At 43.8% G+C, this 14180-nt stretch overlaps 1 pseudogene; it reads right to left on the bottom strand.

Annotated features, from left to right (window-relative positions):
* Positions 1 to 490: 490 nt before the first annotated feature.
* LOC126601254 (uncharacterized) lies at positions 491 to 13950 on the bottom strand (annotated as a pseudogene).
* Positions 13951 to 14180: the final 230 nt, after the last annotated feature.

The following is a 14180-nucleotide window of genomic DNA, read 5'->3' as shown; positions in this document are numbered from 1 at the left end:
CTTTGAAACTAGGGCTCCATTTTTCTTGTCTAACTATGTAACCTTTTTTGTTAATTCAATAAAATTCCCTTCTTATCACTAGGTTTTATGAAAAATAAAATAAAATAAAAACCCTTTTAAAATTAGGATGTATACACATATAAAGAGACCCAAAAGAGATATTATGAGATAAAGATACGAACGGAGGGGAGGAAGTACAGAAAGTAAGGCTTGATTTACAAGCATACACATGTGAAGGGAAAACAGTGAACTTGATATATAAAAGAGAGAAATTGACACCAGATACTGTTATTGTAAAAGGTTTCAATTCCAAATTGCATGCTCGCAAATCATCTACTGTTGACTTGTCCCTGCCCTGCCCTCCTTTTGTATTTGTCACGTCTCTTCCTCTTAGGTTTGGAATTTTGATCTTGATGAATTGAGGAGCAAACGGAGGGAAAGCATTGTACACCTAGCAAGCGTTTACCAGCCCAGCCACTACTTCCCCCTTTCATTTTTGGTCATTCTGCTGCTCCCACTTTGGCGGCTCCTTTTTGAGCTCCTTCCGCCGCTCCAGTTTTTTTTCATCATGGCTATAACCTAGATCGAGAAATAATGTACCTTGAATGCACTTCACAATGTCCTCTTGGTAACTGAACTGAAGTTGTTTAAACGACCCTATAAATCTTCTGAGCCTGAAGTCTTCCATACTCTCATTGGGGAGTTTCTCAATTGTGTGATCACCTTCTTTATCAACTCCGAAAAGTACTTGAACTGGATTTCTTGGATGATTGGCACATCGCATTTTGAACCAAATAATCGACAGCCCAATGTAAAATTCAGCATAACGGGACTGTTTGATTTCATCTATCTCTTCATTACTTGAAGTCAGCAGTACCAGAGCTTTTAAGCTCCTCTTATGAGCTTCATTTGGGATGAAGTCATCTAAAATCTTCCTCACTTTCCTCAAAGAGTCTCTCGAATATGACATCTTTGACATCTTTCCTTGCCCGCTTCATTAATCGACCAAACATTTCTTCGATCCTCACTTGTTGATCACTAGAGCTGAAATTCCTGAACAAAGTAATCGAATCACATAAGCGTCATTCACTCAAGAAATTGCTTGTACACTCCTTGAATATTTGAACTCAGGTAGAGACAGAAGCTCTATTAAACAGTTTTGTGAACGTTTTCCTTCTCCAATCTTCCTCTGTTTCCCCTGCAACTCTTTCCATTAAAACAACTTCAGCAGTAAGTTTGTTAGATATTTGTTTGATCGTGTCTTGCTGGATAGTGGGGGACGGTAGGCTGAACCCAAAACTTGAGAGCTGCGAAAGTAGTTCAGCAGCGCTGGCAGAATATTGAGGCTGAAGGAGCACCCGGTGCGGAAGATATCTTCATCGGCATAGCAGCCTCTGTTCGGCCTCGTCCAGGAAATGAACTTGAACACCAAAGTCAAACACTTGCTTGCATAGCAATGTGAATCTTCTGAGCTTCAAATCTTTCTCACTTTCTTGTAGAATTTTTTCAATTCTTACAGCGCTTTTAACTCCATAGCACAGTTGTTGAATCAGATGCCACTGATCATACGAGCTTTGTCCCTTGAACCAAATAATAGAAAATCCCATGAAAAAATCATTGAAACGGGACTACCAATCCCAAGAAGCTTCTTCCTCGTCATCGGATGTCTCCTTTGCTTCCTCTTGTTTTTTCGATTGCCTGAAAGCGAAAAGATGCATACATAGTCTGGATAATCATTACACAGCTGTGTAAATCTTCTGAGCCTCATATCCTCATTGGTAAGTATCTCGACATCATCTGCAACATGTGTTTGGATGAAAACTTGATTTTTTGGCCCACGGATGGAGTCGGCCCAAAAGGAGGCCTGGAGGAATAAAAGATCAAGGCCCGGCCGAAACTTGGGAAAGCAGGAAAGGGCCTTTTCTGACTTGATACAATTCATAAGGGCCACTTGCCTACCTACCCAAGGACCAAGTGATGTAGACTGATTAGACTGCACAGCCCATAAAGTACTTTATGGTGGCATTACATGTAATAAAGCTGATGAGTCATCACCTTCAGACCGCATTCGGACAAAGCTGTCGCTACAGGAGCCAAACCGAGTCATCTATAAAAGGAGGAAGAGAAGACATGAATAAGGACACTCAATCAAACAAACAAAAACACAAACTCTGCTCAAAAAGCTAGATTTGCCTTTCAAAACAAAGCTGTAATCAGCCCAAGCCTTCATCCCCCACGGGATAATCTTTTCTCCCAACCTCTGTAATAGCTCTGCTACCTTGTTCGAACTTGTTGTAGTATCGATTCACCCTTTGTATTCTCCTTTCCCCTCTCCCCCTCTAAGCTTTCAGACCTTTGACAGAACTACAAAGATAGGGACCTGCATGACGATCAGCCTTAATTGATAAGGTTTAATCTTGCCCGACCTGCTTTGCTCTGTCTTTGTCTTCTCTTTCTTTAAAGTCTAGCAATATGTTGTATATTTCCAGTTATATGCAAGTTGTTTCTAGTAAAATCACGATGACAAAGCTTTCTCAGTACTTGGATCCGATTTGAATATATCTTCGATGCTTAAATAAGATCCAAGTCCTAAGCCCTCAGGCATGTAAATCTGATTAGTTTAAAAGTCCTTGGCCTCAAGGCATAAAAAAGAACTTTATGTGGACTTAACCCATCCACGACAATCCTTGATAAACGAGAAGTCCGAAGTTACTTGGGGCGCAAGTAATTGACCTACCTCTTGGTTTTATTTCTATTATATCATGATTATCATAGAACGCTTAAGTATAGAATGGATTCTAATAGGAAGCCTCAAGGCCTACACCTAAGGCCCCACAAAGGCACTTATTTGGATTTATTCTATTCTGCGGTCTAGATGGTTTGAGTATAAGAACGGACTCTAATGGGAAGCCTCAAGGCCTACACCTAAGGCCCCACAAATGCACCTATTTGGGTTCACTCTACCTCTCAGACTCGGATAATCAGAAATATAATAGTTATAAGACCCCGACAACCATAAAGACCAAATATAATATGCTCAAGTACTGGTTTAGTTTGACAGGAAGCCTCAAGGCCTACACCTAAGGCCCCACAAAGGCACCTGTTATATCTAACACTGTTTCTCGGGCATATGCATATTCACAACTAAAACTTGACATCTATTCGACATCTGCCATGCTGAAGATGGCAGTGGCACGCCTGAGCACCAAAATGTTAACCTTGATTGTGAGCCTCAAGGCCTACACCTAAGGCCCCACAAAGGCACCTCTCAAAGTTAACGATGTCCTTCTCTTTCAGCCTTGCCCGAAGAGTCTTGCCTGACGAGACTTGCCCGACAGGAAAGCAGAAGCCCGACAGCAGCCCTCAACCGGCGCCGAACCTCCAGGGGAGCTGTGTGCTCGTCGGCCAGGAAACATCCCCGACGGGAATTCCTGCCACGAACATAGTTTTGGCACGCCCGGTGGGATCTCTAATAAGAAGATAGAGAAACAGATATGCCAGAAGACTTACAGACCACATTGTTTCAGATGCTGCAAAGATTGGAGAAAGCCTCCACAGGCTCTAGAAGTGATACAGATGTGGTTCCTCCCAAAGGAAAAAGAAGTAGAAACAGCCAGCCAGACGAGATGGACGTAATCAACCCTGCATTTCCTTTCTCAGAGGCCCCTATAAATATGATCAATATGACATGGGCGGAGAAAAGAAAAGGGAAGATTACAAGGGAAGAAGAAGAAAGACTGGCCGAAAAACCTACAGAGAGAATAATCAAACTGCCCGAGTATCCAAAGGCTGCCATAATCAAGGGGTTGGTTATGTGTAGTAAATGCCAATGTGAATGTGAGCTCGAGATTCCCTCGGCTAGAGTCCTTATTGATCACGAGTTAATCAGGAGGAAGGAAGAAGATACAAGAAGAGAAGCCCGCGAAAGGAGTAAGCAGGCAACAAAGAAGGATACTTCCCGAAGTGTTTTTCAACGCTTAGGAGGTGATTCCCAACCCAAGGCTTTGTCAGAAGTGTTTCGAAACCATGAAGCTTCTGACGAGGCAGAAATGGAGGCCAAAATCCAAAGAGGTGCAGATCATCTTCAGAATGGCCAGATGAAGGGGGAAGTCAAGAGAACTGATGGGATAGCTAATCTCGGCAGAAAAGGGAATCCTGCCCACCTCGGGAGGAAATGGTATGTAGTTGGGAAGAACGGACAGCCTACCAAACCGATGGGAGCCTCTATGATCAGGAGGGTTCAAAGGCAGCACAAGGCCTACATGAATTCCTTGAAGACCCACACTACCTCTGAAACCTCAAAAAATCAAAAGTTGGAAAGAGTAACATCTGGAGGTAGTAGCCAGCTCCGTTGGCGAAATAAGAAGGAGGTAGAGAAAGCCAATAGCAAAGCAGAAGGGGTAGGGGATCATGTGCCGCAGAGCCAACATCCTGGGAAGTATAGAATCTTGAGAAGAGCTCAAGAAGATCTGATCATGGTACCAATTCCTGGGTGGAAGCCGGAGCCTATTCACATGGGAACTGTTGCAAGACCACTTTCTCTGCCATTGGTGGATCCCTTTGGTGAAGTTCCAAAACAAACGATGTACGAGGGCATGGATCAACCACAACAGGAAGGGATACCAGAACCACTACTTCCAGCCGATGCGATGGCCTGGTTAGATGAATTCATGGACCAAATGGGGAGCAAGAAGGAGGACGTACTCGAGCCGAGTAATTTCCACATCAACATGGCGTATGTATTATCCGCCACGTTTGGTGCCAGACCTGATCAGCCTGCTACTATGGAGGGTGATTACTTAACAACGGAGCCAATGATGGCACAAGTCAATGTGGAGATAGCAGAAGAAGAAGACTCGGGCAAGGCTGAGCCCTCAAAAGCATCCAAAGGTGGTCCTATAAGGATTTACACAGACGAGATGGTGTTCAGTCGCCCGAGTATTTCGTTGGCCAACCATCTGAAGCCTATATATGTTTCAGCTCACTTAGAAGGTGTGCCCTTCAAAAGAATTTTAATTGATGGAGGAGCAGCTGTTAACGTGTTACCGGCCAAGCAGATGAGGAAGATGGGGAGAGGTACGGAAGATCTTATTCCCACGGACCTTACGGTCTCTAGCTTCTCAGGTGCTATCATTAAGACTCATGGGATATTACCTTTGGAGGTGGACTTAGGATTCAAAAAGATAATGCTGGCATTCTTTGTGGTGGACTGCACCTCCACCTACGGAGCCTTACTCGGAAGAGATTGGATCCACCAAAGTTTAGCCATACCTTCCACTCTTCATCAATAGGTGGCTGTATATCATGAGGCAGGTACTGAAAGACCAGGTTTTTGGGAGATAGTAGAGGCCGAATCACGGCCATTTCTCCCCACAGCCAATGTGGCGGAAGCAAGTTTCTACAACCCCAATGTAGGAATCTTGAAGTGTTCAGGAGCTGACGAGAACGGCCGCTCTACCAAGGTGACGGCCCAAAAGCTTCTGGAACAAGGAATGCTCCTTACTAAGGAGGAGTGGGATAGACCCTGTCTCATACCAAATTCCCTACACCATCAATGACTGAACAAAAGAAGAAAGATCAGGTCACGGCAGTCAGATCCCTGATTAAAAGACTGTTGGTATATGGGAAGGGAAGAAGACAAGAAAGGGAGCAGGAAGAGCAAGAATGGCAGGAAGAAGCTTCAACCAGCCAGCATGGAAATGGAGAGGAATCTTGCAGTGAAGAATTGGATAGGGCCATTCAAATGGCCGAATGCATATATGATCTAGATAGGCCAGACGACTTGCCCGAGAGCCCAGAGTTGGTCGAATTTTTATGTGCAGAACCTGATAAGCCATCACCCGAAGTTCAGGATCATTTGGAAGTTATTGATCTAGGCACGGAGGAGGATCCAAGACCAATACAGATCAGTGGTTTGTTAGGGGTTGATGATCGGGCAAAAATTATTTGTCTTTTGCAAGAATTCAAAGACTGTTTTGCTTGACATTATACCGAGATGCCAGGGTTAGATTCAACCTTGGTGGAACATAGAATGCCCATCAAGGAAGGATATAAACCGGTCAAGCAAGCACCACGGAGGATGTCAAAGGAGATAGAAGAAAAGGTCAAAGAAGAGATTGAGAGGCTAGTGAAAGCTGGCTTTATCAGACCAACCAAATATGTGGAGTGGTTGGCCAATATCGTACCCGTTTTAAAAGCTGTAACAAAAGCAGTACGATGTTGTGTCGATTACAGAAATATTAATGGCGCTACACCAAATGATGAGTACCCCATGCCCATGGCTGATTTATCCATAGATGCAGTAGCAAAGCATAAAGTTTTATCTTTTATGGATGGAAATGCCGGATATAATCAGATAAAGATGGCTCCAGATGATATTCATAAAACAGCTTTTAGGTGTCCTGGTCATGTGGGGGCATATGAGTATCTGGTCATGCCATTCGGGCTCAAGAATGCTGGCGCAATATATCAAAGGGCAATGAATGCTATTTTTCATGATCTAATTGGCCAGAACATGGAGGTATATTTCAACGACATCGTGGTGAAATCTAAAACAGAAGAGCAGCATCTAGTATATCTCAGGCAAGCATTGATGAGGATGCGGATCCACAAGTTGAAGATGAATCCAAAGAAGTGCGCATTTGGAGTAAGAGCAGGCAACTTCTTGGGATTCTTGGTGCATCAAAGAGGTGTGGAAGTGGACAAGAACAAGTCTCGGGCAATATTGGAATCACCTCCACCCACCAACAAAGTGCAACTTCAAAGGCTACTAGGCAAGATCAACTTCTTGAGGAGATTCATTGCCAATTTAGTGGGTAAAATCCAGCCGCTAACTCCTCTACTAAGATTGAAAGATAAAGAGAATTTCGAGTGGGGGCCGACCCACCAGCAGGCATTTGACAGCATCAAGGCCTACCTAACTTCTCCACCAGTGCTGGTACCACCTCAAAGGGGAAAGCCCTTGAAGTTGTATATTTCTGCTTCGGAAAAATCAATTGGGAGTTTGCTAGCCCAAAATAATGAAGGTGGAAAGGAGCAGGCCGTATACTACCTTAGCAGAATTTTGACCGAGGTAGAAACAAGATATTCTCCGGTGGAGAGATTGTGTTTGGCTCTATATTTTACTGCCAGCAAGCTAAGGCATTATATGTTACCTTGTCACGTGCACATCATTGCCAAAACAGATGTGATAAAGTACATGTTGTCAAAACCTATGCTAGCATGAAGGATTGGAAAGTGGATTCTAGCACTGTCAGAATTCAGCTTTCAATAGGTACCCCAAAGGGCAGTCAAAGGCCAGGCAATTGCTGACTTCTTGACCGAGCATCAGGAACCTCAAAGTGAGGTAATCAATATCCTGGGAAGTTTGGAGGTTACTAGCGTTTGGATCCCACCAAGAAGTGATGTTTCGGGCAAAGAAGATTGGATCCAGCAAGAGATAAGAAGAGTAACGGGCCTCTGGATTACTTCTTGGAAGCTGTATTTCGATGGATCCCACACTCAGAAGGCTGCAGAGGCTGGGATTGTGATTATAAATCCTCAAGGGGTTTATCATTATTACTCATTCCTGCTCGATTACCAAGAAAATACTAATAATCAGGCAGAGTATGAGGCATTGATTATTGGTCTAGAAATCCTGTTAGATTTGGGGGCAGCAGAAGTAGAAGTCTTTGGTGATTCAGAGTTGGTAATAAACCAGCTAAATGGCGAGTTCAAGTGCAGACATATCACTATGGCGGGGTACTATATGGCAGCAACACAATTGTTGAGTTTCTGGGAGTCGGAGATATCAGTCAATCATATTCCTAGGGGGTCTAACTTAGCAGCCAATGAAATGGCGCAACTAGCCTAAGGAGTGCCAATACAGGAAAGAAAGTATGGAATAGATGTCGAGATCCAAACAAGAAACCTTCCTTCCATCTTAGACAGGGGATTTAGTTTGGATGTAATGGTTCTAGAAACCAAGATGGAAGATTGGAGGGCACCCATTATTCATCATTTGAAGGATCCCTCTTCACCTACAAGTAAAAAGAATAGGCAGCAAGCGACCAAATATGTCTTACGGGCGAAGAACCTGCTAAGAAAAACCCCATATGGATTACTGTTAAAATGCTTAGGCCAGGAAGAATCCATGAAAGTGATGGCCGAAGTACATGAGGGAATATGTGGAGCACATCAAGCAGGGACAAAGATGAGATGGCTACTCAGAAGGTACGGTTATTTCTGGCCCGACATGGAAAAAGACTGCAAGTCTTATGCCCGCGGTTGTGAAGAATGTCAGAGGCATAGACCTCTCCAGCACGTGCCTTCAGTGCCTCTGAATCCAGTGGTCAAGCCTTGGCCGTTCCGAGGATGGGCGATGGACTTCATCGGGTAAATTTATCCAGCTTCTAGTAAAGGGCATACTTTTATAATTGTAGCAACGGATTACTTCACCAAGTGGGTGGAAGCATCAGCAGTAAAATCCATAACTTCCGCCGTAGTCAAGAATTTTATCGAGACCAAGATCCTGCACAAATATGGGGTGCCCGAGACTATAGTGACGGACCGTGGGCCATCTTTTATTTCAAAAGAAGTCGAGGAGTTTGCAAGCAAGTACAAGATAAAGATGATCCAATCCAGTCCGTACTACCCTCAGTCAAATGGGCAGGCTGAAGCTAATAACAAGATCCTGGTCAACATTATTAAAAGAATGGTGATAGATAGTCCAGAAAAGTGGCACGAGATGCTGGGGAATGCGTTGTGGGCATACATGACTTCTAAAAGAGCGGGAACAGGCACAACTCCTTATGCCTTGACGTTCGGGCAAGATGCAGTGCTCCCCATGGAGATCAACGTTAGTTTCGTAAGAATTCAGAACCAATTTGGGTTACATAGTGCAGAATATATCGAAGCCATGTGTCAAGGTATTGAAGACCTGGATGCAGCCCGAATTGAAGCCTTGAACCAGATTCAAGAAGGAAAGATAGCTGTTGCCCGAGCTTATAACAAGAAGGTGAAGGTAAAGTATTTCAAAGAGGGAGATTTAGTATGGAAAACAGTCCTCCCGCTGGGAGCTCAGCTTCGGGGTTTTGGAAAGTGGAGCCCGACATGGGAAGGTCCTTTCATTATTAGTCGAGTCTTGAATAAATGAGGATACTACCTAGCGGACCTCGAAGGAAATGGGCAGAAACATCCCATTAATGTTAGATTCTTGAAAAAATATTGTCCTACATTATGGGATGTTAGGGATTGTTACATTGAAGAGGGGGCAGAGTGAAACAGGCTTCGGGAGTCTCATATGCAGTGTTTTTGTTCATCAAACATTCAAAGAAAGCAGAAAGACAGAAATTGCTAAAATAGTATTTATTTCATGTCGACAAATTGATGAAATTTATAGAGTTCCAATCCTATGTGTTACATTTGATTCGCTCTAAGTATGGTGGTGTCTTCAACTGGTTTCCCGATGTCTTCATGGATGGAACCCAATCGGGTGATCGGGTTGTGCGGCCAACATGGGCCTGGTAGAGGATCCTCCGACGGGGCTGTCACTATATGTGATGGTGAAGCCCAACTTATCGCCGCAGCTTGCGGGAAGATAAACCATCAAGAGGAAGCCGCCTGACCAAGGGTGTTGGAGATAGAGGGGCGGTTGACCAAGGGTGTTGGAAATAGCAGTCATCGGGTGAAACCTCCTTTTCTCGCGAAAGGGGAGTTTTAGGAAACTCCACTCAAAACCTGAGGAACCCATTTCTCAGTTTCTAAGAGGAGACAAGAACGCTCAAGATGGATGGAAGTTGAAGGCCAGAGCCAAAGCGGGTATGGTAGTTTGATAAGAGAAGTCCCGAGCTAGATTTTATAGGGCCCAAAGGACAATTCAAGAGTCGTGCGAAGAGCAAGGGGCACCAGAAGCACAAATTCCCAAGGACGGATATGCATGCATGCGGGTATTCAATTAATGACGACGCCTGGGATTCCAACCTTCACATTAATTGAAGGGGGCACTATTTGGATTAAAACTTGATTTTTTGGCCCACGGATGGAGTCGGCCCAAAAGGAGGCCTGGAGGAATAAAAGATCAAGGCCCGGCCGAAACTTGGGAAAGCAGGAAATGGCATTTTCTGACTTGATGCAATTCATAAGGGCCACTTGCCTACCTACCCAAGGACTAAGTGGTGTAGACTGATCAGACTGCACAGCCCATAAATTACTTTATGGTGGCATTACATGTAATAAAGCTGATGAGTCATCACTCTCAGACCGTATTCGGGCAAAGCTGTCGCTACAGGAGCCAAACCGAGTCGTCTATAAAAGGAGGAAGAGAAGACAGGAATAAGGACACTCAATCAAACAAACAAAAGCACAAACTCTGCTCAAAAAGCCAGATTTGCCTTTCAAAACAAAGCTGTAATCAACCCAAGCCTTCATCCCCCGCGGGATAATCTTTTCTCCCAACCTCTGTAATAGCTCTGCTACCTTGTTCGAACTTGTTGTAGTATCGATTCACCTTTTGTATTCTCCTTTCCCCTCTCCCCCTCTAAGCTTTCAGACCTTTGACAGAACTACAAAGATAGGGACCTGCAAGACGATCAGCCTTAATTGATAAGGTTTAATCTTGCCCGACCTGCTTTGCTCTGTCTTTATCTTCTCTTTCTTTAAAGTCTAGCAATATGTTGTATATTTCCAGTTATATGCAAGTTGTTTCTAGTAAAATCACGATGACAAAGCTTTCTCAGTACTTGGATCCGATTTGAATATATCTTCGATGCTTAAATAAGATCCAAGTCCTAAGCCCTCAGACATGTAAATCTGATTAGTTTAAAAGTCCTTGGCCTCAAGGCATAAAAAAGAACTTTATGTGGACTTAACCCATCCACGACAATCCTTGATAAACGAGAAGTCCGAAGTTACTTGGGGCGCAAGTAATCGACCTACCTCTTGGTTTTATTTCTATTATATCATGATTATCATAGAACGCTTAAGTATAGAATGGATTCTAATAGGAAGCCTCAAGGCCTGCACCTAAGGCCCCACAAAGGCACTTATTTGGATTTATTCTATTCTGCGGTCTAGATGGTTTGAGTATAAGAACGGACTCTAATGGGAAGCCTCAAGGCCTACGCCTAAGGCCCCACAAAGGCACCTATTTGGGTTCACTCTACCTCTCAGACTCGGATAATCAGAAATATAATAGTTATAAGGCCCTGACAACCATAAAGACCAAATATAATATGCTCAAGTACTGGTTTAGTTTGACAGGAAGCTTCAAGGCCTACACCTAAGGCCCCACAAAGGCACCTGTTATATCTAACACGGTTTCTCGGGCATATGCATATTCACAACTAAAACTTGACATCTATTCGACATCTGCCATGCTGAAGATGGCAGTGGCACGCCTGAGCACCAAAATGTTAACCTTGATTGTGAGCCTCAAGGCCTACACCTAAGGCCCCACAAAGGCACCTCTCAAAGTTAACGCTGTCCTTCTCTTTCAGCCTTGCCCGAAGAGTCTTGCCCGACGAGACTTGCCCGACAAAGCCCAACAAGAAAGCAGAAGCCCGACAGCAGCCCTCAACCGGCGCCGAACCTCCAGGGGAGCTGTGTGCTCGTCGGCCAGGAAACATCCCCGACGGGAATTCCTGCCACGAACAACATGAACTAATTCTCTAATCAGTTGTTGTTGATCACTTGCATCTAGGTGAGTACTGAACCAAGAAATTGACTTGCCGATTTTCCTCTCACGCTTGATTTCTATATAACTGTGGACAGGAAATTATTCTGGTGAAGGAATGGAAGTTTTTTGAATAACTCCATGAATTTTCTGAGTCTGAAATTCTCTTCACTTTCCTCCGGGAGTTGATCCACTATGACATCTTCAATTACTTTATTAGAAATTTCTTTCGTCATCTCACGTTGATCACTGGCAGAGAGTTGGCTAAACCCAAAGATTGAAAGACTTAAGAGTAGTTCATCAAAGCATCGGTAGAGCTGAGGCTGGACTGACGGACTGGTTTCCGAAATACAAACATCGAAATGGCAGAAATGGATTCCCAGGTTTAACTTATCCCTGAAAGAAGTGCAAAAATTAAGCGATACACATGGTAAGTCAACACATTATATAAAGTCTTTTTTCATGTCTAATTATAAAAGCTTAAACTGCATCTAAGTGTAAGTGTTTTGCTTTGAATCCAAAGGTCGAAACATACTTTGTATCCTAATATTCTGTTCTAACTTCTCATCCTTATTCCCTAGAGTAGTTGTAGGTTAAATTTTGAGCTTCATGAAACTCCTCAAATTCAATGATATCAAGTGAAAAAAATTTTGAAAAGAAAAACAAATCGAATAGTTCGCAAGAAGTACCGGAATACTAGTTCTTGATTCAGCCTTCAATTTCTGAAGCAATAGCCAATGCAGTTTCTTTTGTGTATTTAATTTTGTTATAAGAACCGAAGGGATTGCAGGCACACAAAAATTCAGCACGTTACGAGGAGTTACAAAGGGTAAAGAGAAAAATCGACCTTCAGTCAGTCTTCTTTGAAACTGCAAGGAAGCATCAACTGTTGGCATTTTACAAGGTTAGGCAGGCTTGTCATGGTCATGCCATTTGTTTGTCACAGGCACATGGTAAGGCCTAAGCACGTCTTGGGCTTGTATTATCGATCTGCTTACAGATTAATGAGTCCTTACAAGGACTTATAAAGGGTAAAGAAAGAAAATTCGACCTTCAGTTAGTCTTCTTTGAAATGCAAGGAAGCATCCGATGTCGGCAGTTTGTATGGTTAGTAGACTTGTCATCGGTAAGTCATTGACATGTGTTTGCACCCAATGTGCACCGCTAACCCAAGCAATTGAGGCTGTTAAGTGAGCAGGGGTGTAGACCGTTGAATGTGAAAGGTGTTATGTTAAGATAATTTTTAGTAATTTTTGGAAGATGATGTTTGTACCATACTTAGGGCCTCCGTATTTAGATCTCGTATAAATACTCGGGAACTAAAATGTAATTATGTAACAAGGAAGGGGCAAATATGTAATAAGTGATGAGACCTTATTCTATAAAAGAGACTCATCACCCTCACAATTGGGAGAGGCCAACTCTTAGGCCCGAAGACACCTCATCCTCTCACATCTCCTCTCACATTACAGAGGCTCTCTCCCTCTTCAACATCTCAGAGAAATACAATATCAGTGTGGACGTAACCCAAATCTTGGGGTAATCCACGATACATCTTGTGTCATTTACGTTTCTTGCAGATTCACGGTCGGATTTACGTTGTTCCAAGACCTTCGGTTTTGTGCATCAACATTTGGCGCCGTCTATGGGAATCGATAAGAAAAGTGATGTCGGTTCTCTCTCAATTTTTCACCTCCGCCGTGAATCTGCAAAAACCCAAACAAACGGTTACAAAAACCCAAAATTCTACCTCCATTTTCATCTATAGTTTTCCAAACAAACCGTAACATATGCAGCTGCACATGCTATCCCATGCTTCTGACAAAGGCAAAGACATCTCCTCTTCGTCTTCAACCTCCTGCTTTACCAGTGAGAAAGAGTGAGGTTTCACGGTCTAAGGCCTTGTGTGGCTGTCCCAAAATGTCCACCACCTTCATATTCGACCTCCTCCACCTCCTCCTCCTCTAATTTTCTCTTTCCTTCATCCTCACCGCCCACCCCAAACCCCTCACTTCCCCTTACCTTTCACCCATCACGATCCACCCAAATTACCAAAACATGTTCAAAATTTTCAAGATCTTCATCTACAATCCAAACAGCACCTTCCCTTTCACTCCCCATCCCAATCGCTCTTCTACACGCGCCTGCAGGACAGCCACTTCCCCACCGAAAACCCTGAAAAAGCCTACCTCTTCTTCGTCCCCTTCCCTTCCGACCTCCCCCCGCGCTCCGTCGCGCGTCTCATCAGATCCCTCCGCTCCGAGCTTCCATACTGGAATCGCACCCTCGGCGCTGACCATTTCTACCTCTCATGTGTCGGCATCGGGTACGAATCAGACCAAAATCTCATTGAGCTTAAGAAAAACTCGGTCTAGATCTCGTGCTTCCCGAAGCCGGCCGGTAAGTTTATCCCCCACAAGGACATTTCGCTTCCGCCAGTTCTGAGCACTCCCGCGCTGATGATGTGAAAATTAACTTAACACGCAAATTAAACCCTCTTGTATTAATTGTAGTAAATAATGTAAGTAGG

The sequence above is a fragment of the Malus sylvestris genome, chromosome 2 (genome assembly GCF_916048215.2).
Source record: "Malus sylvestris chromosome 2, drMalSylv7.2, whole genome shotgun sequence".
Classification (NCBI taxonomy): Eukaryota; Viridiplantae; Streptophyta; class Magnoliopsida; order Rosales; family Rosaceae; genus Malus; species Malus sylvestris.
Note: the sequence above shows the minus strand (reverse complement) of the source record. Positions and strands in the feature narration are given on the sequence as shown.